This window comes from Panthera leo, chromosome C1 (genome assembly GCF_018350215.1).
Source record: "Panthera leo isolate Ple1 chromosome C1, P.leo_Ple1_pat1.1, whole genome shotgun sequence".
NCBI classification, from domain to species: Eukaryota; Metazoa; Chordata; class Mammalia; order Carnivora; family Felidae; genus Panthera; species Panthera leo.
The window spans coordinates 143,260,191-143,283,270 of record NC_056686.1 but is presented as its reverse complement, the minus strand read 5'-3'; the positions used below and the strand labels follow the sequence as shown (position 1 = coordinate 143,283,270).

Sequence of the window (23,080 nt, the reverse complement as noted above, 5' to 3'; positions counted from 1 at the left end):
AAAAAAAAAATGCAATCAGTATAAAGATGCTCAGATGTCCCACATTCATTCAGAGCTCCACCCCAGTGCAGAACAGTAATCAACATTTTATTTTTCTTTTTGCTCCACATTTCTGGCAGATACCTACAAAGGCAGCAATCTGAATCAATGAAGCCTATTACTGATGTATTGGATCTTTTTCTTTACGCCATTTTTAATTCCTGGTTATTCCCACTCTTCTCATTTTATTCAATTATATTTCTCTTTGATCATATTTAAATCTTATTTCTCTTCACCATATTTTTAGATTCATTTTTCACTCATCTCATTTCCTCTCCATAGTCTCCTCCTTTTTTTTTTTTTTTTTTTTTTAACTTATAAAAATCACCTAACCAGGAATTTTCACTTCAATTTGAAATCGGCTCTGCGGGATATATCATCAGATGTTTCTTCCATTCTTTCCCCAACTTTCCAGTTCTTGTCTTCTTCTTCTGTGGAGATGACACCATCTCCCCTGGCTATCCCAAAGTTCTCCCATCATCTCCACTTGCCATTTTACAGAAACTCCTTTTCTCTTATTCCAGGCCTGACTGTATATTCTCAGTTCCTTCTTCATTTCAAACCAAACCAAAATGGTAATTTTAACACCTAAGAAAGACTGTGTTTATAGTCATGGGCCAATCAAGTGCGAGTACTGAGATGCTGAAATAACAGCACAGGTATCACAACAATAAATATTGGTACCAAAGAGACAGAAATACATAAAGTGTTGGGGTGTTTTGTTTCATTTATTTTTCTCTAAACTTCATCACAATATAGTATGGTTAGGAGTATTACACAGACTTTGATTTAAGTCCTCACCTCCACCACCGTTTCATTTGGAGATACTGCAGAGATTAATTTGCCCAGGCTAACCCCAGTTGTTCCCAGGTTTACAAAATGGCAATAAGAACAATACCTGCTTGTAAGGGCATGGTAAAGTTACGTACATAGAATGAGAATCAGAGGAAATGGGACACAGTAACTAATCAGTACATGTTAGCTATCACTATTATTGTGATCAATATTATGAACAAAATAATTTGTTAATACAACTCAAAAAGAGAGAAGCATTTAAGATTTATTCAAATAGAAGCTATTTATTTCTCTCATTTGGCAAAGTGAAGTACCTATATGCTTCCAGCCCTTTGCTAGATGCAGGACAACTTACTTCACTGAGCTTATAATACAGCAATTCCAGATAAAATCAAAGACCTGTTCAAGATTAAGATTTCTGGGGCCAACGCCACTGTTAAGAGTATTGGTGCCTTGACTCACTTCCAGTGGCCTGCCTCACGGCCCACGGGCTTTGCTGTTGCCCCGCAGAACTGCTTCCATTACAGTCCTTCACCAAATGAGGCCAGTGTCCACAACACTGGCTCCTCATCTCACTCAGGCCTATGCCAAAGACATAAAATTTGGTGTGAATGCCCAAGCCTTAATGCTTCAAGGTGTAGACCTTTTACCAGATGTTGTAGCCATTGCTGTGGGGCCAAAGGGAAGAACAGTGATTACTGAACAGAGTTGGGGAAATCCCAGAGTAAAAAAAAGATGGTGTGATTGTTGCAAAGTCCATTGACTTAAAAGGTAAATATAAAAATACTGGTGCTAAATTTGTTCAGGATTTTGCCGATAACACAATTGAAGAGGCTGGAGGTGGCACTACTGCTGCCAGTGTCCTGGCACGCTCTATTGCCAAAGAAGTCTCCGAGAAGATTAGCAAAGGTGCTAATCCTATGGAAATCAGGAGAGGTGTCATGTCAGCTGTTAATGCTGTAATTGCTAAACTAAGAAGCAGTCTAAATCCGTGAATACCCCTGAAGAAATTGCTCAGATTGCTATGATTTCTGCAAAGGGAGACAAAGGAATTGGCAACATCATTTCTGATGCAATGAAAAGGTTTGGAAGAAAGGGTGTCATTATAGTAATGGATGGAAAAACACTAAAGGATGAATTAGAAATTACTGAAGGCATGAAGTTTGATCGACGTTATATTTCTCTAAACTTTGTTAGTACATAAAAAGGTCAGAAATGTAAATTCTAAGATGCCTATGTTGTATTGAGCAAAAAGAAAATTTCCAATGTTCAGTCCATCGTACCTGCTCTTGAAATTGCCAACGCTCATCATAAGCCTTTGGTCATAAAATGCTGAAGATGTTAATGGAGAAGCTCTGAGTACACTGGTTTTGAAGAAGCTAAAAGTTGGTCTTCAGGTTGTAGCAAGTCAAAGTTTCAGGTTTCGGTGACAATAGAAAGAACCAGCTTAAAGATGTGGCTGTTGCTACTGATGGTGCAGTGTTGGGAGAAGAAGGATTGCCTCTAAATCTCAAAGATGCTGGGGCGCCTGGGTGGCTCAGTCAGTTGGGCGTCCGACTTCAGCTCAGGTCATGATCTCGCAGTCCGTGGGTTCGAGCCCCGCGTTGGGCTCTGGGCTGATGGCTCAGAGCCTGGAGCCTGTTTCGGATTCTGTGTCTCCCTCTCTCTCTGCCCCTCCCCCGTTCATGCTCTGTCTCTCTCTGTCCCCAAAATAAATAAACGTTAAAAAAAATTTAAAAATAAAATAAATCTCAAAGATGTTCATCCTCACAACTTAGGAAAATTAGGAGAGGTCATCATGACGAAAGATGACAAGGCTCACGATAAAAAATGTATTCAAGAAATCACTGAGCAGTTAGATAGCACAACTAGTGAATATGAAAAGGAAGAACTGAGTGAATATCTGACAAAACTCTCAGATGGAGCAGGTGTGCTGAAGGTTGGTGAGACAAATGATGTTGAAGTGAGTGGAAAGAAGGAATTACAGATGCCCTCAATGCTACACGAGCTGCTGTTGAAGAAGGCACTGTTCTGGGAGAGGGTTGTGCCCTGCTTCAGTGCATTCTAGCCTTGGATTCCATAACTCCAGCTAACAAAGATCAGAAAATTGGTACAGACATTATTAAGAGAATACTCAAAATTCCCGCAATGACCATTTCTGAAAATGCAGGTGTTGAAGGACCATTGATAGTTGTGAAAACTATGCAAAAGTTCCTCAGAAGTTGGTTATAATGCTATGCAAGGAGATTTTGTGAATATGGTTGAAAAAGGAATCGCTGATCCAACTACGGTTGTTAAAACTGCTTTACTGAAGGCTGCTGCGGTGGCCTCTCAGTTAACTACAGCGGAAGTTGTGGCCACCGGAATTCCTAAAGAGAAGGACCCTGGAATGGGCAGAATGGGTGGAAGGGGAGGTGGTGTGGGAGGTGGCATGTTCTAATTCTTAGAATAGTGCTTTACCATTATGAATGAACTGTGAGAGGGCACTCAAGGCAGAGGTCCTCAACAATAACTTCAGAAAAGTCAGATGAAGGAAATGACCGGAGAAAAGGCTCGCTGTTATTTAAGAAAATCACTATAACCATCAGTTACTGCTTTCAGTTGACAACAATGTAATGCTTTACCGCAGTCATTGTCCATGCTTCTGGATAATTTATTTTATATTTTTGAATAAAAAGACATTTGTACATTCCCGATAACCGAGTGTCAGAGCTATGTACCAATGCACCGCTTTCAACTTAAATCACTGAGGCATTTTTACTACCATTCTGTTAAAAGCAGGATTTTGATGTTTGCCATCACCTCATCACCAGATGAAAAGTTAAGAAACAGCCTTTCTGTAGAGAGTAAGAATAATTGTGTACAAAGTAGAGAAATATCCAATTATGTGACAACTTTTCTGTAAAAAAAATATTTAAAGTTTTAAGAGAGAGTACTGATTTTATTTTTATTTTGTTCTTTATGCATTCCATCACTTTTTTATACTTTGAAAAATTAAGTTTACTATAAAAAAAATAGGAGTATGCATAAATTTGCTGGTAGACTGATGATCCAAAGGCTCCTGCGGGACACACAGGTGGAGTCGCCAAGGCAGGTGAGTATAAGAAACGAATTTCAGGAGAGGGGAAGCTGGGGGAGTCAGCAAACCAGCGTTAACTAAAGCCATGGAAGTTGGACAAATGTGTTCGGTGAGAGTGTGAGTGTGAGGGGAAGAAAAAAGAGGGTGCCACAAAGAACCTTATAGAGTACGAATTTAAAAGAAAGGTAAGCCCACAGGTAAGAATGGGCAAGGGCTATCCGGGGAAGAAAGAAAAACAAAAACAAAAACAGGAGCACACAACATTGTAAATTCCAACAGAAAGAATGTTTTCAAAGAGAGGAAGTGACCAATGGTACAAAGTTATGCCAAGAGATCAAAAACATATGTTCTCTAGACAGCCCCAGAACTAATTTTTGTGGCCTTAGAAAGAACAATTTCAGACAAACAGAAAAAGCAAGTGCCCGGTATGGTCTGGGGTGAGTGGAGGATGCAGGTTTAAGACTGAGAATATACATATTCCGGGAAACGTCTAGCTATGAGTAGAGACAAGAGTTCCCGGGTAGGTGAAGGTGGACTTGGAATAAAGGGAGGATTTGTGCACAGATGCAGGTTTGTTTATAAGGGGAACGATCCTTTGACATGTCTAATGCCGATGGGAAGAAATCAGGAAATCAGGGGAGAGGAAGAAGGCTAAAGATGCAGAAGAAAGAAAATACTTCTTTGAGTCAGGGCTTTTAGAACATACACAGGTACAAGATCCAGAACATGCGTGAAGGCTTTGGCTTAAAGAGGAAGAAGCATCAGAAGGGAAGAATGAAAGAATGCGTGGGTAGTGGTAAATTAGCAGGAGCTTCCTGGCTCATGGAGGCTGTTTTCCCTGTATGTCAGCAGTTAAGAAAGAAGGAGAGTAGAGCATAGTAAAGTAGAAAAGCTTTTATATAAAACTGAGGAGAATGGGGGAGCCTGGGTGGCTCAGTTGGTTAAGTGTCTGATTTCAGTTCAGGTCACGATCTCAGGGTTTGTGAGTTCCAGCCCCGTGTTGGGCTCTGTGCTGAAAGCTCTGAGCCGGGAGCCAGCTTCTGATTCTGTGTCTCCCTCTCTCTCTGACCCTCCCCCACTCGCGCTCTCTCTGTCTCTCTCTCTCAAAAATAAATAAACTTAAAAAAAGAGAACTGTGGAGAATGGAAGACAAATTTCTAGAAAAATACATGAAAGTTGCATCTCAGAGTAGAGGGCTCAGCTGAGGTCATCATCCCAGATTTTTGCCCCATCTCCTTGGTGGGCAGCACCTCCTCTGACGCCCTCCCAGAGGACTTCGGCACGCCTCCCTCGCTCTTCCTTTTTACTTTTACCTTCCAAGAAGAGGATTAACTCAGGTGGTGAGGATTTCATGTTGTATTTTCCATCTTTTTTAAAGAAAGTATATCAATTTAAAAGTGAGATTGTTTTAAGCATGACAAATCAGATATAATACTGTCTGATTCAAATCTCAATGAACTTTTAGTTAGCATGGCTTGAATGTGCTGAAAATGACTTAATGATGATGCATCTTACCAAACCTTTGCACTCATACCTGTAGACGCAGCGAGGGAGAAAACGCAGTGAAGGAAGTAGAAACCCCAAGAATTTCACTCTAAACTAGCTGCATGTTGCTAGGAAAAATATTGTTTGTGGTCATGACCAATATGTATAAATGTTCAAGTGGCACTCTTTATTTTTCTGTCTCCCTCCTCCCTTCCTCTCCTTCAGCTGGACCCTTCTGTTTCCAAGATACCTTCTAGTCTGAGTCTTTGCTGCTCAATTGGGTGTCTCCAGTACTGACTGAGGTTGCCTGGCAACATGACCAATAGAACATTCACCAGCCTGTGTGGCAGCTCTATTTTTTGGTTCGCAGGTGGGGGATTTGGATAGAACTGTATGAGGTTTCCGCTTTGCAATTCTGTTTGATTTCAGTGAGCATCTAATGAAGTTTATTACTTACAATATCATTATTATAGTTTATTGCATTATTCAGCATTGTACAGAGGTTTTTATTTGTCATCATAATTGTTAATACTTCCAGCAAATTTATAAGATTGGAACTGTGCTTCAAAATACTTAATTACTTTTTGGAAGCTTATTAGCATAAAGACAATTTTTTTTTTTAAATATTAAAAACCAAAAGGTTATTGACAGGGAGAGAAGTACGGGGAACTTCTTGGGGATTGGTTCTATATCTTAGTCTGGGTAGTAGTAACACAAGTGTATAGCTATGTAAAAAGTACATATATATCAATCTGTATACTTAATATTAGTGCACTTTGCACACTTTAATATACATACGGCATTTTTTGAGAGTTTTAAAAAGTAGTGACAAGATGAATAAATATACATACGCATATAGAAACAGAGGCTATATAAGCTTGATACATTTTAGTTTGGGAATAAAAATAATCCCCAGGCTTTTATCACAGAACACAGTATCTTCTTAAAGACTGGGCATCGCTACTGCATTTAATCACTTTAACAATAGAGACTATTTGGCCATATGGCAACCATGCTTTAACTAATAACTTGCTATTTATAGAAAAGGAGCTTTAACTGTCAATTCAGATGGGCAAATTGAGGAGAGCAGACAGCACTAATAGCCACACACTGCAAAAGATTTGCTATTCGCTTCAGCCACACTGGAACGAAGCGGAATGCCTCAGATACAAAGATCACATCCAGAAATATATCTCAAGAAGACACTTCATGCACAAAGTCATAGATATGCCTTGCTAGTCTGGTTTCTGAAGTGTCTAAGACCAATAACATCCTACAACGTAATGTGTACAGAAAAATAGATTTGCAAAATGTAACATAAAGTTAAAAAGAGAGGTCTGGGGCACCTGGGTGGCTCAGTCAGCCGAGCATCGGACTCTTGATTTCGGCTCAGGTCATGATCTCACACTTTCCTGGGTTGGGGTCCTGTGTTAGGCTCTGTGCTGGTAGCAGGGAGCCTGCTTGAGATTCTTTCCCTCTCTCTCTGCCTCTCCCCTGCTCACACTCTCTGGTTCTCTCTCAAAAGAAATAAATAAACTTAACAAAATAATGAAAAGTAAAATAAAATAGAGGTCCTTAGTCACTTTATTTCCTTGCATTTTATTTATAACGTTTTATTGTACAATCTCCATGTTACAGAATGTGGGCATTTTTCTGTTCTTTACCCACTGGACTTTCTAAAGAGCTTAACACTGAGGGGCCTCCTGGATGGTTCAGTTGGTTAAGCCTCGAACTTCAGCTCAGGTCATGATTTCATGGTTCATGGGTTTGAGCCCCTCATTGGGCTCAGTGCTGACAGCTGGAGCCTGGAGCCTGCTTCAGATTCTGTGTCTCCCTCTCTGCCCTTCCCCTGCTCATTCTCTCTCTCTCTCTCTGTCTCTCTCTCTGTCTCTCTGTCTCTCTCTCTCTCTCTCAAAAATAAATAAACATTAAAAAAATTTTTAAAGGGTTTAGCATTGAAATTATGCAATTTTTCAAAGTACTTTCACACTGTTCTTATTTCATTTGATCCTCATCATGCCCTTAATATATATTGCCCATTTTATAAATGAGCAATCTAAGGCACAGAGAATTTAAGTGACTTTCCCAAAGTGACACACTTTCTCTAAGCAAGCAATCTCCACAACCAGAACTGGAAGCCAGTTTTCTAAATACAACACCATGTTGTTGTTCAGTTCATACCTATTTTTCATTTCAGAACTGGCAAAACTTCACAACAAAGCCAGTTCCTGTAAAAATTCAACTTCAATTCAAGTAATTAAGTCTTTATCATTTTATTTGAAGATCTTTAGGATGTTTCTTTTGACAAGAGGCTATGTCTGGGGCAAGGAGAACTGCATAGAATCATGGTGCTTTAAAGCTGTCACATAGGTGGTGGAGGTCAGTTCAGCTACCTAACTGCTTTGTCAGCTGACAAAACTGATGTCCAGAGGGTTACAATGACTTTCACAAGTTTCATAACTTTTAATGGTAGAATTCAAACTGGAAGTCATCTTATCTGTCTCTTCATTCGACATTACATAAAGTGCTGCTATCAGAAACCTAAATTTTGAGCAATATTTCACTATGGTTCAAAGTATAAAAATGATATATTTAAAGGGTAGAAATGGAGACTCTCAATCCCATCTAAAAGATAAAGCTTCATCCAAGAAAAACAAGGTAAATTGCCTTCCTGACCTATCAATCAGTATTAGGCTTGAATAAACTCTGTCCTCCCTTAAATAACTGAATCTAATGTTAATATAAGATGAGTAACATAAAACATACTATTTATTGATCCTTTCCTATGTGACAGACCCTTTGCATATATTATCATATTCTACCTTCACCAAAATGTTTTAAGATACTAATTATCATACCCCTTTACAACTGAGAAAGTAGAACAAGTTAGGATAAGAACCTTGGCTCAAGGTCACATAACTAGCAATTTGCAGAGCTGAGATCAGAACCCAGAGATCAACATCTCTGTTTTATGATAGAATCTGTGCATTTTAACCCACATCATTCTGCTTCAGAAATTAGATTACCAGAATGCATTTTGCCCATCTTCTAATTGCGAGTGAGATTGCTAAGAGCCCACCAAATAGCTATCATCGTCTCCCCTACTAGGGACATATTCAGAGCCATTGTGTGTGCAGCAAAAATACTATACACACCAGCTACTTTTGCAACAAAGAGTAATGATGCTTAGGTAGAAAATATTGGGTAGAGGCCCCGAATTGCCAAAGTAATTTTGAAGAAAAAGACCAAAGCAGGAGGCATCACAATCCCAGACTTTAGCCTCTACTACAAAGCTGTCATCATCAAGACAGCATGGTATTGGCATAAAAACAGACACATAGACCAATGGAATAGAATAGAAACCCCAGAACTAGACCCACAAACGTATGGCCAACTCATCTTTGACAAAGCAGGAAAGAACATCCAATGGAAAAAAGACAGTCTCTTTAACAAATGGTGCTGGGGGAACTGGACAGCAACATGCAGAAGGTTGAAACTAGACCACTTTCTCACACCATTCACAAAAATAAACTCAAAATGGATAAACGACCTGAATGTGAGACAGGAAACCATCAAAACCTTAGAGGAGAAAGCAGGAAAAGACCTCTCTGACCTCAGCCGTAGCAATCTCTTACTCGGCACATCCCCAAAGGCAAGGGAATTAAAAGCAAAAGTGAATTACTGGGACCTTATGAAGATAAAAAGCTTCTGCACAGCAAAGGAAACAACCAACAAAACTAAAAGGCAACCAACGGAATGGGAAAAGATATTTGCAAATGACATATCGGACAAAGGGCTAGTATCCAAAATCTATAAAGAACTCACCAAACTCCACACCCGAAAAACAAATAACCCAGTGAAGAAATGGGCAGAAAACATGAATAGACACTTCTCTAAAGAAGACATCCGGATGGCCAACAGGCACATGAAAAGATGTTCAACGTCGCTCCTTATCAGGGAAATACAAATCAAAACCACACTCAGATACCACCTCACGCCAGTCAGAATGGCCAAAATGAAGAAATCAGGAGTCTATAGATGCTGGAGAGGATGTGGAGAAACAGAAACCCTCTTGCACTGTTGGTGGGAATGCAAATTGGTGCAGCCACTCTGGAAAGCAGTGTGGAGGTTCCTCAGAAAATTAAAATAGACCTACCCTATGACCCAGCAATAGCACTGCTAGGAATTTATCCAAGGGATACAGGAGTACTGATGCATAGGGGCACTTGTACCCCAATGTTTATAGCAGCACTCTCAACAATAGCCAAATTATGGAAAGAGCCTAAATGTCCATCAATTGATGAATGGATAAAGAAATTGTGGTTTATATACACAATGGAATACTACGTGGCAATGAGAAAAAATGAAATATGGCCTTTTGTAGCAACATGGATGGAACTGGAGAGTGTGATGCTAAGTGAAATAAGCCATACAGAGAAAGACAGATACCATATGGTTTCACTCTTATATGGATCCTGAGAAACTTAACAGAAACCCATGGGGGAGGGGAGGGAAAAAAAAAAAAAAGAGGTTAGAGTGGGAGAGAGCCAAAGCATAAGAGACTGTTAAAAACTGAGAACAAACTGAGGGTTGATGGGGGGTGGGAGGGAGGGCAGGGTGGGTGATGGGTATTGAGGAGGGCACCTTTTGGGATGAGCACTGGGTGTTGTATGGAAACCAATTTGACAGTAAATTTCATATATTAAAAAAAAAAAAGAAAGAAAATATTGGGTAGAGTTTACACAGAATTTCCTTGAAGAAAGCTAAATCAGCTGGTAGCATGCCCCTTTGCTATTGCAGTATTTTTTTTTCCATTCTTGCTGCATAGAATACAAATACAACTGATGGCTGTGCTCCAGTAGTCATGTTAAACCACTGGAAAACCCTTGAGGATGAAGTCATATGACCAAGATGCTAGAACAGGACTACAGAAGGAGACTAGATTCTCTAATGAACAAGGTACCACAATCCCAGCTCCACAATGCCATTGGCCAGAGTTCCTTTTGCAGGAAAAAACTTGAACTTCACCTTATTTAAAACAATGAAATCTTGTTACGCATAATCCGTTGAGCTTCAATTGCTCACAAAACAGTGATAGCAACAACTCACTTTTGTGTGGAAATACTACTGAAGATAGCATTAATTTGAGATTTCTGGCTCCAGTAATTGCCGACTAAGTAATGTAAAGGAAAAAACTCATCTTGCTTTGGAACACTTGAAAAGTTGAGTTAAAATATATGTGAAAAAAATGCAGTTTTGCTTCTAATATTTTGAAAGTCAAAAGCCACCAGAGAATATCGCTCTTACCCTAACAGTAGGAAAAGGGCAGATAATCTACAAAATAATAACTTTTCTTGAGCTCATAAGAGAGCTGGAGTTGCAAGGCAAAGAGATTAACCAAATTTCAAAGGGTAACAGCCATTCCGAGGAGAGACAGGACATATGAGCCTTTTCACCTTTGATAGAACATGAGAGGAACAGGTGCTCATTATGAAAGAAGGTAAGAAGAAAATAGCTAAAATTGTAACAAATACTTGAAGGCCAGAATGGGTCACCAAAACAATATAGACACCCTGGGATCACCCAGACACAAAGGAATATGCATTCATGTGTAAGCATTTTTTTTTTTCAGACTTCTACCAGCTGCTTAGCAGAAAGACTGAGGTCAAGGCAGGAGACCAGAAAAAGCACTTTGGTGTCACAAAAACACAAAATATTTTCTGATTCCCCAGACCCTTCTCTAATGCAAAGCAAAACTTAGTCTTTTAGGACACAAAGCAGAGATCTGCTACCACTGGGGGAAGAACAGGAACCTCTTCCACCAAAGAACCCCACAGAGACAAGTAAAAGTTTGGGCGGGCACCATAGGAGGAATGGGCAGGAATGCGGAAAGAGCCATTCTCCCAAGTTCCAGATGCGCAAGGCATGTCTAAGGTTAAGACTGGAGGAAAGGAACCCAGGACCCTCCTGCACCCACCAGGAGCACTATTCTTGGTAACAAGCAATAGCGCTCTGCCACTTGGGAGTACAAGGGTGCAACAAGAACTTTGCTATGGAAGCATGGGAGACATTCTAAAAGAGGGAAGGGTAGAGAACAAACAAAATATCCTCTGGCACTCTAGGTCCCACAGTAAGCCCAAGAAAGCAGCAGCTCTGCTTCTGGAACATGACATCTGTGAAAAAACAACCAATCAATATAAATCATCAGATTAACAAAGTAAAAACAGAAAAATTGTGTGCCTGGGTGGCTCAGTCGGTTGAGCATCCGACTTCGGCTCAGGTCATGATCTTCCAGTCTGTGGGTTAGAGCCCCATGTGGGGCTCTGTGCTGACAGCTCTTGGAGCCTGGAGCCTACTTCAGATTCTGTATCTCTTTCTCTTTCTGCCCCTCCCTGGCTCATGCTCTGTTTCTCTATCTCTCAAAAATAAATAAACATTAAAAAAATTTTAAATAATCTGATAATCTCAATAGATACATAGGAAGCATTTGATAAAATTCAAAACCCAGTTATGATTAAAAATCCCAGCAAAACAAGAGAAAAATAAATTTATCTATCTAATGTATGATATTTATCAAAAATTAGTACAGTAAATAGCATTTTAACAGTAAATTGGTGACAGTATTGCCTTTGACTCGGGAATAAGAGCAGAATGTCCACTCTTCCCACTTCTTTCAGCATTGCTCTGGACATTGCAGCCAATTGAATAAAATATGAAAAAGAAAAGGGTAAAGCTTGAAAAGTATTAAATAATATTATCTTTGATCAGAGAAAACATAGCTCTTTATATAGAAAATCCAAAAGAACCTATTTAAAATATTAGAATTAATAAGTGAGTTTATGATCTGCTGCAGGCAAGCTCAATATTTAAAAAAAAACTCTATTCAAGGAACAAAAAGAAAATAAGGTTTTAAAATTAGACAATATATAAGAATATTTGACTGCATAAAACATCTAGGACAAATTAACTACAAAGTATAAGACATATATGATTGAGAGAAATTAAAAAGACCTAAATAAATGAAGCATATATACTATGTTCACAGATTTAAAAAGTCAATATTTTAAGCACACTAATTCTTTAAAAATATACTTAACAATAGATTGAATGCAATTCCAACTAAAATCCCAACAATTATTTTTTGTGTGTCAAACTTGACAGAGTAATTCTAAAATTTGTATGAAATAAGGCAAGGTCAAGATTCCTGGAATAAAAACATAGTGAGGGAACTTGTCTTAATAGATAATTTAAAAATGACATTAGTTAAAATAGTGGCTTAATTAGAAAGAAGAAATTAATAGCCCAAATAAAAGTAATAGTAGGCCCCCAAAACACAGACATATACAGCACTTAATTTATGATAAAGATGCCATTTGAGAGCAGTGGGCAAAGAGAGGAATTTTCAGCATGATTCTGTAACAACTGGATATCCAGCTGGAAGAGAAAATAGGACTTGACTTCTACCTCAAACCAGCCACAAAAATAAATTTAAAGGAAATGATCTAAATGTAAAGAGGCAAAAATATGATTATAATTAAAATTAGAAACTTTTCCTCATCAAAAACTCCATTAAGAAATTGAGAAAGTTGGGGCATCTGGGTGGCTCAACCTGTTAAGCACCCAACTCTTAATTTCAATTCAGGTTGTAATCTCACAATTCATGAGAGCTGTCAGCACAGAGGCTGCTTGGGATTCTCTCCCTCCCTCTCTCCCTCCCTCCTTTTCTCTGTCTCTTTCTCTCTCTCTCTCTCTCTCTCTCTCTCCCTGCCCCCCCCCAAAATAAATAAATTAACTTTAAATAAAAGAAAAAAGACATTGAAAAAGCAAGTCACAGAGAAGAAAAGGTATTTGCAATATGTAATTGAAAGGGGAATCAATTCAAATACAATTAACTTCTGCATATTAACAATAAAAAAATCAACACACTAGAAAAGTAGGCAAGACACTTGAACAGGCAATTTACAGACAATAATATCTATATGGCAATTAAACCGCATAACAAAACCACATTTACAATAGGGAAATGTAAACTCTGTTCTTATCAGAATGGCTATAACTAAAAAGACTGTACCAAGCATGGATACAGATGAAACAAAGGGAACTCTCGTACACTACTGACTACAATGTAATTAGTGTAACTACTTTGGAAAACTGTTTAACAGTATCTACTAAAATTGAAAAGTTGTATTCAATATAACTGAGCAATTTCATCACTAACAGTAATGCATGGATATGTACAGCAAAACATATTTAAAAGAATGTTCATAGCAGCACTATTCATAATTGCCCAAACCCAGAAATAGCTCAAATGTCCATCAACAATACATGGATAAATACTGTAGTACTTTTCTACAATGGCACACTACCTAGCAATGAAAATTAATGAATCACACAAAAACATTGACGAAACTTAGATATATAAATTCAGGAATGCATGTTGTATGACCTATATATATAAATTTAAAAAATCAAGCTAAACTAACATTTTGTATTTAGGGATGCATGATAAAATGTTAAAACTACAATGGACAAGCAAGGAAGTGATCGCGAAAGTCATGAAAAAGTTATCCTTATGGAATTGATGGAAGAGGAGTAATGTTTAGAGGCAAAACAACAAGATTTTTGAGATGCAGAAAATATTCTATTTCTTTTTTTGTAAGTTTATTTATTTATTTTGAGAGAGAGAGAGAGAGAGAGAGAGAGAGAGAGAGAGAGAGAACACATCTGTAAGCAGGGGAGGGGCAGAGAGAGAGGGAGGGAGAGAATCCCAAGCAGGCTCCATGCTGTCAGTACACAGCCTGAAAAAGAGGCTCCATCTCACAAATGGTGAGATCATGACCTGAGTTGAAATCAAGATTCAGACACTTAACTGACTGAGCCCCCTGGGTGTTCCAGAAAATGTTCTATTTCTTGATCTGCACAATGAAGTTACATGGGTCTTTGCTTGTAAAGTTCATTGTTTTGTGCTCATAATGCATAAAAATTCACAGTAAACACATGCAAAATGTCAATAATTCTGGAATTAAATCTTATAAATTTAAAATTATGATAAATGAGATAGAGTTCCATGAACATAAGTAACATATATTGAGAATTTACTATGTGTCAGGGACCACTGTAAGTGCTTTATCTTTTTTTTTTTTTAATTTTTTAAGTTTATTTATTTATTTTGAGAGACACAGTGATGGCACTAGTAGGAGATGGCCAGAGGCGGGGGGGGGGGGGGGGGGGGGGGGGAGAGAGAGGGAGAGAGAGAGAGAGAGAGAGAGAGAGAGAGAGAGAATCCCAAGCAATCTCTGTGCTGCCATCACAGAGCCCAATGCAGGGCTTGAACCCATGAACCATGAGATCATGACCTGAGCCAAAACCAAGAGCCAGACACTTAACCAACTGAGCTACCCAAGGGTCCCTGTAGGTGCTTTACCTTATTTAACTTTCACAATTATTCAGAAAACATACTACTTCTCCTATCACATTTCAAAGGTGAAAAAACTGAGGCCAGAGAGCTTACATACTTGACACACAAAAAGTTACACAGCTAAAGTCGCGTAGTTAAAATCTCACATTACAAAAGTCACATGGCTAAAGACGCCTTATTCTGGGATCTGAACCCATGCAATGGTATGGTTCTGGAGGCCAGGCTTTTAAGCAGCATATTATGCTACTTCTCCAATATAGGAAAAGAGAGATACTCTCTATGTTGGGTGTTAGTTTTTTTCCCTTGTCAAAATTATTGTTTAGTATGATGGTAAACTAACTCTAAAATATTGGTCTTTCATGCACCCAAGATATTTAATCTTTAATTTAGCACTCTATCCTTGTTTCAGTTTAAGCTCTGCTAAGGAAGGAAGACAAATCATATTAAGATGACATATTTACTATTCTAATTTATAATTGAGCAATATCATAAATTACACTGTTCCTGTTGCCCAGCATAGGAATGAATGTATCTAAGAGATTCATCACTAACCATAAGGGATACTTCTCCCTAAAAGTCAGAAGATGTTTCTCCCTACCCCAAAGACTTAACTGAAGAAGGGGCAAACCCTGAAGAAAAAAACAAAACAAAACAAAACAAAACAAAACAAAATAAAACAAAATAAACAAACAAAAAAAACACAACTATTTATCTGACTATTGGTAATGTCATTTTCCAGTTCATTCAACCTGGAAATCTCAGTTATTTTTTTCAGAAATGATGTGCAGTTACAGATTCTAGAGCTTGACTTAACACATTCAAGTGTCACCTTGGCTATTTTCTAGCTATTTAACCAACAACAATTTACTTGGCTAAATTCTGCCTCAGTTTTCTCTTGTGCAAAATGGGGATGACATCAGTATCTACCTCTCAGAGTTGTCTGATATAAAATTAAATGACAAATATAAGTTATTTAAAACAGAGTCTGTTACACAGCAAATACCACACAAGGGATTCTGGTTATTATTACTCCCTGTCCCCATCTCCTTCAAAGCCTCACCTCCATCTAGTCCTTGTCTCCATTCCCACTGCTGCTACCTCAGGTCTTACCCTCTACTCTTATTCTTATACTGCTCTATTTTCCTAAAATTTGTTCTCTTATCTACAAGTCTTCCAACTGGAATCCATTGTGAAGACACCACCAGGCTAGTATTCAAATAGAAATTTTTGTTCACATGATTGGCCTTCCCAAAATATTCTTTTTTTTTTTTTCTATTGCCTACCAATTAAATTCAAAGTTGTAAATGTGTTTACCACTATTTCCTACAGCCTAGCCCCAGCCTTAATTTTCCAGTGTTATCTGTTTTGAGACCAACACAAGAAACTTATCCTGCTGCCTAATTAATGTCAAGTACGCCACTTCAATTCTAAGCTCTTTTATGCCATTTCCTTGACTTCTCTGTGAACATTTTCCACCTGCACCAAGATCTAGTGCAAATGCAACCTCCATGATGAAATCTTGAGCGAATGCTGTTCAGAATTAAACCTTTCTTAAATCTCCTCTAATGCTTTATTCTTTTTCACATATAGGGACTTGTTTTTTTTTTTATTATTTCTCAAATTATTTAAAGGGCTTTATTAATTCGATTACTTTAGGCCACTCTCCTGACACCATATCCTAATACCACATCCTTCATTTATGCCTGTGCCTGTGTTATTTCCTTGAATTGAACACAGAATTTTCTTGAGTCATTTTTGTCCTTCCCTCCTACTTGCTGCTCCAGTACTAAACCAGCATGGTGTTTCTCATATTAGCGGAGCATGCAATTAATATCTATTGAATGAAGTGAAATATTATCACTAAATGTAATCACTAGCTTTGTTTTTCAGAGACCAAACACGAAAATTGAAAGGAGAAGCATTCTGTAAGTCCTTTATTCTCAAAACCAACAGTAGTGTGAGAACACAGAGTGACCTATTCTCTCTTAGGGCAATAATATTTTAAATACCAGAAAGTTCGAAAATATCCCTCAGGTAAAATGTTGCTGGCAGTTTGTTTCAAGAAGTTATGTGTAAAAGGACTGGAATCAGTGGATGATTGCAATGGAAAAAGATGAAGATCACCAAAGAGATGGAAAGGGAAAGTGTCAGTGTGGTCAGTGTGGTGTCGTAAGCACGTCCCTCAGTGATGACACACTTTACGAGGACAAATAGGGAGGGCGATAATTAAGTCTAGCTAAACTCTTCATTCCATTGCATGAAATGGCAGGAGAACTGCAGGAAAACAGTGTGGTTAGGCATTTCAAATTCTGAGGAGAAGCACAAGATATGGTCTCTGCCTTAGAGAGGGAACTTTTTCACTTTTTAAGTTTTCTTTACACAAGCAGCATTTTTTAAAGGCGATTTGTTTCAGATTGCCAAGTGGTCCTATTAGCAATATGTAACAGCGAGAAACTTAGCATGTCTGATTTCATACTGCTATTTCCTTTGCTGCTGTGGTGAATAGTTTAGTAATTCTGCTTAGCCCTGTATGTAGGCACGTTACAGCTAAGATCTGCAGAAACCACTCTTTACCCAAAACCTACTTCACCCAGAAGATAAGGAAGTACAGAAATGATTATTCTATGATTAAGACTTACAGGAATGGCATGACCAGATTTCTGTGTACAAAGATGAACTGAGCAAGGACAAAGAAGTTACATGACCTTTCTTGGATTTCTACAGATATTAGTCACCTTTTGACTCCAACTCCTTTCCACCATCCCCTTTTGCTAATGTACAAGCAGCTCAAATTCTATGCTGAGGGAAGATGCTTCTCTGGGATGGTAGTCTGCTATTTCCTCAGTTTGCTGTCTTTCTGAATAAAGTCGCTTTCCTTGCCCCAACCCCTTGCCTCTTGACTTACCGCCTGTCCTGTGGGAGCAGAATAAGCTTGAGCTGGGTAACAAATGAAAGGCAATTATCATTTATTTTAGTTGAAATTCAATAATCAACTACTTATATACTAAAGAATTCTTATGCATGATCTGAGGTTTTGGAGCAGTGTTTTTATGCAAATAAAAGAAAGTTACATCAACCACAAATTTTCAGTCCTTAACACTCAGGTGAAAAGTATAAAGAAACAGGACTTTAGAATTGGATCAGCCTCAAAGCTTCATTGCCATGAATGATAGATTGAAACTTTCTATTGTGCATTTTCCTCAAACAAAACAATGGGGACAATAACATACCTACTTCATCATATTATTGCTTAGATTAAATGAGATATTGAATGCAAAGTACATGGGATAGAGTAAATACTTAATAAATTTTGTTTCCTTGTCCACATGGCTTCAATGTCCATAAATTGTTTCATAAAGCATCAGATGAGATTATGACCTCAAGTTAACTGACCATCATTTCAACTATTTTCTTTATTTTATATCTGTAAGTTTGTCCTGTCTCTTTCAAAATAAGCATTTCAGACTCTGGAAACACTTCACACTGCCTCTTCTTTTCTACAAAAAGCACACACATTTCAGCCTAGATATACAAATAACACACAATAGGATATATATGTGTGCTGATTTTATATACTGTATATTTACATGCTGATTACCTAAATGGTTTGTTTCTTCACTAAAAGTTAAAAGATGTCTACATTTATAAAGAAGGCTGAACTTTAGTTCCTTTTGGCACATGTCAATCAACAGTATTCACTGAGTACTTTTGTGGTGTACTTTATGTAACGTTAGGATGCTTATTAACAAATATATTTAAATTGAATTATCAAATTACTTTGTACCTGGAATTGTGCTATACTTTACACGTGTTAACACACTAGAAATTAAGTAGTTCCTAATATTACATCCATTTTATTTTTTTATATTAACTGTAATTTATTGTCAAATTGTTTTCCATACAACACCCAGTACTCATCCCAACAGCTGCCCTCCTCAATGCCCATCACCCACTTTCCCTGTCATCCCACCCCCCATCAACCCTCAGTTTATTCTCAGTATTTAACAGTCTCTTATGGTTTGCTTCCATCCCTCTCTGTAACTTTTTTCCCCCTTCCCCTCCCCCATGGTCTTCTGTTAAGTTTCTAAGAATCCACATATGAGTGAAAACATATGGTATCTGTCTTTCTCTGCCTGCCTTATTTTACTTAGCATAATACCCTCCAGTTCCATCTAATCTTACAACCATTTTAAAGAAACATTAAGTATGTTTTTTTGAGAGAGGGAAAGAGCAAGCAAGGGAGAGAGGTGGGGGGGGGAGAGAGACAGAGAGAGAGAGAGAGAGAGAGAGAGAGAGAGAGAGAGAGAGCAGAGCCAGACATGGGGTTCGATCCCACAAACCTGGGATCATGACCTGAGCCAAAATTGAGAGTCGGACCCTCAAATGACTATGCCACCCAGGTGCCCCGACATTAAGTAATTTGTTCAGTCATACAGCTAATAAGTGATAAATCCAGTATTTAAAGCCAGGTGGTCTGAATTCCTAAACATACTCTAGACTACGTTTTTAAAGTTGTTATATTGGGAGACAGCATAAAAACATCAATGCTACCATTATTGTTTCTACATTTTTTGGAAATTCTCCTTTAGAACTGTCTTCCTAAACATCTCACTTCATCAAACAAGGAACACAAGCATGTAAAATCTAGGAGTCTGATTCTGTGGTCCCTCCAAACTCTGAAAATAATAATAGGCTTTAATTTTATTTGGTTGTTTTTTTTAATGAATGAGAGAAAACTCTTGAAGAACTTCAGAATACTAATTCTAAACCTGTTTTTTGTTTTTGTTTTTGTTTGTTTTTATCAAAGATTACCTTAGGTGATTTTTTCAGGACCTACATTTTCATTTATTTCACACCAGTTCAAGGCAGTCCAAGCTTGGGGTGTGTGGGTGGCTCTGTCGGTAAAACATCCCAACTTCAGCTCAGGTTGTGATCTCCTGGTTCATGGGTTCGAGCCCCATGTTGGGCTCTGTGCTGACAGCTCAGAGCCTGGAGCCTGCTTCAGATTCTGTGTCCCCCTCTCTCGCTGCCCCTCCCCTTCTCTCTCTCTCTCAAAAATAAATAAACATTAAAAAAAATTTTAAAGCATTCCAAGTTGGACTGGAGATTGGAAAGCATCATTTGACAAGAAAGCAATGACATGATAGACAATACAGAAAAAAATACATTTTCAGAATAATGCTTAAAGAAAACAGAAATATAAATAAATTATCAGAACACGTTTAAACTCTTAAATATTCAGCCTCTTAGATAGGTTATTTAACTGTCTACATTAATAGTTGGAGACCATATTTTCTGAAAAGTCTTGGTTCAAAGCCCAGATTCACCACTTTGAAAAGATGTTGAGTAAGGTAGTAAAACTTCTTAGGTCTCAGGTTTATTTATAAAATGAGGATAAAAATAATAATCTTAAAATATTTCAGGGAGAATTATAGGCAACACACACAAGTTACCTGATTCACAGTAAATCTTAATACTGGGCCAATCTTAATACTTAATTTAATACTCTTTTTTAAAGTTCCCGTATCAGCACTGGTTAATAACACCTGCTTTCTACACTCTACTCAACTTATGATCAAGAGAAAAACATCTCATTTAAATATAAGTGAGAAATATCATGTGCAAGTTATATAAGTAGAACAATAGTAAAATTTGTCATCAGAAATCTTGAATTTATACAACTTAATTCAGACTAGCAAACAGCTCATCAAATTTTTTATCTTTTATATACATTTTGCCTCAATATTCACAAATATCAAGAACCATAAATAGAAATGTGTTCTTTTATGACTGCCAAATTCATTCAGCATGACTGCAATTGAGTGGAAAAATAAAAATACATATTACTTACTGTATGTGGCGTTTGGCAATTTCAAAATGATTTGCAAACATTCATCTTCAAAATACTCCTACAAAATGCATCTGTGAAGAGAAAAAAATCCAAATGAGTAAGCGATTTGCCAAGGTCACAGAAAAGCTAATCCAGACCAACAGAAACTTAGACAATACATAAACATACTGAAATAAGGTTTTGCAAAATATAGTTTATACACCTAGGAAAGTATAATGGGCTGATGAACAGAAATATTCCCAACTGTATGCAAATATCCCGTATTTAAGTCAAAGATAATACTCTTAAGAGGTAAGAAGAGTCTGCACATTGACTTCAAGAATATATGTGACAAACACAGCTTCCCTAGAACATGGCAGAACAACATAAAAGCAATTAAAAAGCATGATATAAGTAAATTTAAGTTGGAGACTTGAGGTGCTTATTAAAATAATTCAAGCTTTTTAAAATGTACTTTTGTCTGATATATGAAGATCACTGAGTTAGAAAAGAATTTTGCTTGATTTATCCAGAGAATTGCACCAATTCGCTTTGTAATTGCATTTCGATTCTAATTGAAAACCACGCACTGAGAAAAATGCATGCGTGCCATTTGCACACCTTACAAATATACACAAACATCCATTTCTTTCTTCTCAGAAGTTCACTTCTAAGGGGAAAGTTCATCAGATTCTAGTAATTAAGTTGTTTTAGAGAAGAGGTGTTGGGAAAAGCACATTAATTTCAAACCTCAAAATATTTTCAACTTCAATGGATTTTATTCTACTGGGTATAGTGTGTTATAAAAGAAATACCTAAAAGGAAACAAAACCAAACACAACCTGATGACATATGTAACCCTTTAAAGTACAATGTGTTATTTCAGGCAGATCAAACACACTATGGAGGGTAGAAATAAAAATCCTCTTAAGTAGCAAGCATCGTTAGTGGCATTCTCAGTGACCAGCAGAATCTCTGCCCACAGAGATTTGGTTTACAGTACTGAACAGAAATATGAGCTTACTAATGAGGGACGTGTACTTTTTGAGTTCACCAAAACCAAGTGTAATCAAATCAACAGTTTGACAAGCAGAAGAGGCATTCAGAGTTGAAAGTCTCATTTTTCTTCCTCTAGTGAATGGAAGACAAGATGACATGGACCTCTACCTGGCCCAAGAAGGAATGAGTTTACTAATACTCAACACAAAGCTTCTCAAACAAGAGGAGACTAGACAGAGTTAGCAATTTACAGTTAAATGCCAAAAGTGAATGAAGACACTTTTAAGAAGCTATGCATGTTTATAATTTCATTTTTGTAAGTGTAAAACTTAGAGCTTAACAGAAGATACAAATCCAGGTTCACATATAATTTCAAAAGAATTATAAAGTTCTAGCAATTTGCCAGACCTTATATTTCTTCAGATTTTAGCATATTCACCCTCCTAGGCAAGAGAACTGAAGTTAGCACTAAGCATGCCATTTGCCTAATTTGACACAGCTTAGAGGTGATCCTAGGCTCAGCAAAAGCTTTTCTAACACAGACTCTTCTCATTACAGCACCTGCTAGTCCCTACAACATATCCAGAATAGAGGGTGCAAACTGGAACATAATAACCAGATCGGGCTTGCTTACTGACATGTTTTGTGTATCCCATGCCATGGTTTTAAAACCATTTTTTATTTATTTATTTATTTATTTATTTATTTATTTATTTATTTATTTATTTATTTAAAGTAGGAGATTTCTCATAAGAACCCACATTCCTACCCTCTTTGAAAGAGCAAAGATTTTGTAAGGCTGGGCTCACAGCCTCCAAGAACAGAGAAATGGCTGCCCCTCTTGGATGTGCACACTTTCTACACTCTCCTCTTTCCTACTTTTGCAAGCTGCCTTCTACCCTGCCATGTGCTAGCACTAAAGTATTTTGTTCCTGATCCCTATGTACCAAGTACAGTAAGACCTGTTTGCTGTGAAACTGGAGAGGAGGAACTTTCCTTATTTATAGTCAAAAAGCTTATTTCATTACGAGAGGCAATTGGTTATAATGACATTTCATTGGATTCTTATAATCAGGTATTATTGATTATCCTGTTTTATTTTATTATTTTATTTTTTTATTATCTTGTTTTAATCTATACACGTTTTCAAGTTTCATGGACTTGAATTTCCATTTGTTCAAATATAGGTTTGATAATTTTTAAAGCTGAGGGAGAAATTTATAAACCCAACTGATTGGGACAAATCAAGGAATGAAATAATCTAAAATAAGGATTACATTTACCATGAACATATCTTCCAGAAAATTACTTCGTAGACTGGCAGGTGTACTATTTGATAAAACAATTGTAATAATAAAGAAAACTTCAATTTAACTAAATAAACTAGATTAAGAGAATACAGACCACTGAAGGTTAAAATCTGCAAACCATAAAT

At 37.4% G+C, this 23,080-nt stretch overlaps 1 protein-coding gene and 1 pseudogene across 2 annotated transcripts in view; one reads left to right on the top strand and one right to left on the bottom strand.

The window, feature by feature from the left end:
* Nucleotides 1-20,718, bottom strand: part of GALNT13 (polypeptide N-acetylgalactosaminyltransferase 13) — a 503,024-nt gene extending 482,306 nt beyond the window's left edge. For both annotated transcript variants that reach the window (XM_042948793.1, XM_042948794.1), the window contains exon 1: nt 20,668-20,718. The gene's annotated coding sequence lies outside the window, so the exon portion shown is untranslated. The remainder of the gene's footprint in view (nt 1-20,667) is intronic.
* LOC122226015 lies at nt 652-3,274 on the top strand (annotated as a pseudogene).
* Nucleotides 20,719-23,080: the final 2,362 nt, after the last annotated feature.